The sequence below is a fragment of the Lynx rufus genome, unplaced genomic scaffold (genome assembly GCF_022079265.1).
Source record: "Lynx rufus isolate CCGP_SWC_20201006 ecotype Redwood Valley unplaced genomic scaffold, mLynRuf1.p SCAF_14, whole genome shotgun sequence".
Taxonomy (NCBI): Eukaryota; Metazoa; Chordata; class Mammalia; order Carnivora; family Felidae; genus Lynx; species Lynx rufus.
In genome coordinates, this window is record NW_025814828.1 from 23,670,397 (window position 1) to 23,673,333 (window position 2,937).

Consider the following 2,937-nt stretch of genomic DNA (forward strand, 5'->3'; position numbering starts at 1 on the left):
ATTCTAGCCAGACCTGCTGACTTTTAAAATTACAAACTTCAAGGACCTTGTGTGGTGGGGACCTGCACTGGTCCTTGGGGAAAGGGTTTTGCTGCTTTGGAACTGATACAGCTTTGACCCAGAAGGCCAATCATGCCGAGTGCAGGGGTATGGGATTTGGAGCAAACATGCTAAACATGAGTGTCCTGGTTAGCTGCCCTCAGCAGGTGTCTCTGCACCTATGCTGAGAAGTGAAGGAGGGAAATGGTGCATGCTGGTACTTTTGTCCCCAGAGAGGCAACATCACCTTTCTCAGATGTGCTCCACAAAGTAGGAACAGTCTCTCCCCTAGCCTCTTAGGCAATCCTCGGATCATGGTATCATACAGTGGGCCCTGGGCTTGTTTACTTTCCTCCCTCCAGGAGTAAGACAGCATCATCAAGTCTCCAGCACAGTGAAGCCTGGGGAATTGTGAAACTCCATTCTTTGAGCCCTGTTGGTTGTAAAAACTCACAAAATTCAGCCCCTTTCCTTTTCCCAGGCAATGGCTTTGGGGAAGTGTTATTCTTATGCTTATCTCTGTGTGCTTCACTTTCTCTTGCCTTTTTCAGTGACCATGGCTCCCTCCCTTCCGAAGCACCTGTGATCAATTTCTCCTCCAAACCAGGTCTCTGCACTCCCACCTTCCTCAAAGTGGCCTCTTCCCTCCCTCTAGTTGTGCGGTTTGTTCTGTCAGTACTCAAATTAATTTTTGAGTATTCAGAATTATTTGATAGTTATTCAGCTGTGTTTGAAGAATGAGGCAAGCCTAGGGTCCACCTACTATGCCACCATCTTGGTTCCCTCACTCCCGTTAATTGTATAGGTTCTTTATAGATTTTGGTTACTAACCCCTTTATTGGATATGTCATTTGCAATATCTTATCCTATTCAGTAGGCTGCCTTTTCTTTCTCTTGATGGTTTTCTTTGTGATGCAAAGTTTTTACTTTTGGTGTAGTCCCAATAGTTTATTTTTGCTTTTATTTTCCATGTATGAAGAGATAAATCCATAAATAGGTTGCTGCTACTGATTTCTAATAGATTACTGCCTATGTTTTCTCACTTTATTTTTTTTAATTTTGTTAACATTTATTTATATTTTAAGAGACATAGCATGAGTGGGGGAGGGGCAGAGAGAGAGGGAGACACAGAATCTGAAGAAGGATCCAGGCTCTGAACTGACAGCACAGAGCCCGACATGGAGCTTGAACTCACAGACCTTGAGATCATGACCTGAGCTGAAGTCAGACGCTTAACCAACTGAGCCAACCAGGTGCCCCAGCCTATGTTTTCTCTTAGGAGTTACATAGTTTTACATCTAACATTTAGGACTTTAATCCATTTTGAGTTTATTTTTGCATGGTGTAAGGAAGGGGACCAGTGTTCCTAGCACCATTTTTTAAAGAGAATGTCTTTTCCCCATTGTACATTTTTGCCTCTTGTGTCATATAGTAATTGACTGTATAAGCGTGGCTTTATTTGTGGGGTACTATCCTGTTTCATTGATCTCGGTGCCTTTTTTGCGCCAGTTCCATATTATGTTGATTATAGCTTTGTAGTTTATCTTGAAATCTGACAAATTTCTCCTTGTGATGATCGTTTGTAATATCTACTTTCTTAACAACTTTCCCAGATGTAATACAGCAGTGTTAATAACTATAGTCATCATATTGAATATCTCTAGTTCTTATTTATCTTGTACCCAAAAGTTTGGGTCACCTTGTGACCACCTTCTCCCAATTCCCCCTCTCCCCAACCCCTCCCCTACCTCTGGTAAACTCAAATCTGATCTCTATTGAGTTTGGTGGTTTTCTTTTTTTGTTTTTCATTTTTTATTAGTCCCACATCTAAGTGTTGTCACAAATGGTATGATGTCCTCATTTTTTTTAATGGCTGAGTCATATTCCATTGTATATGTTTACCACAACTTTATTCCACTGATGGACTTTTAGGCTGTTTCCATATCATTGCTATTGTAAATAATGCTGGTATAAATATGAAGCGCAAGTATCTTTTCAAGTTAGTGTTTTAATTTCCTTTGGAAATTTCCCCACAAGTAGAATTGCCATATCATATGGTATTTCTAGTTTTATTTTTTTTAGGAAACTCCATGCTGTTTTCCTTAGTTCCTGAACTAATTTACAATCCCACCAACAGTGCACAAGGGTTCCCTTTTCTCCACATCCACATCAACATTTTACCTTTCATCATTTTGGATTTTTATTAATGAACTTTAGTTGACATGATGTTATATTACTTTCAGGTGTACAACACAGTGATTTTACAAGTCTATACATTATGCTATGCTCACCACAGTGTAGGTGGTGACCATAGAGTGCTATTACAATACCATCAACCATATCTGTTATGCTGTGCCTTTTATTCCTGTGACTTAGTCATTTCATAACTGCAAGCATATATCTCCCACTCCACTTCACCCATTTTGACTACTCACCCTGACTCTCTTATCTTCTGGCAACTGTCAGTTTATCCTCTGTTATTTTTGGATCTATTTCTGCATTTTGTTTGTTTCCTTATTCATTTATTTATTTGTTTTATAGGTTCCACATATGTGAATCATATCTTAGTCTTTCTCTGACTTATTTCACTTAACATATGCATGTATACGTGTGTATATACACACACACACATACATATATATAGTCACTTTTTTTTAACTATTCATCTCGTGACGGATGTACTTACTGCCTTTTTAATTGTTTTCCGGTTGTTTTTGTAGTTCTTCTTTTAGTCTCTTGCTCTCTTTTCTTGTGATTGATGACTTTCTATACTATCATGCTTGGCTTTGTCTCCGTTTATTTATTTTTTTGTATTTGTTACAGGTTTTAGGTTTGTAGGTGCCATACAGTTTACATATAAAACCTGAGTATATAGTAGTCTATATAAGTTCATGGTCA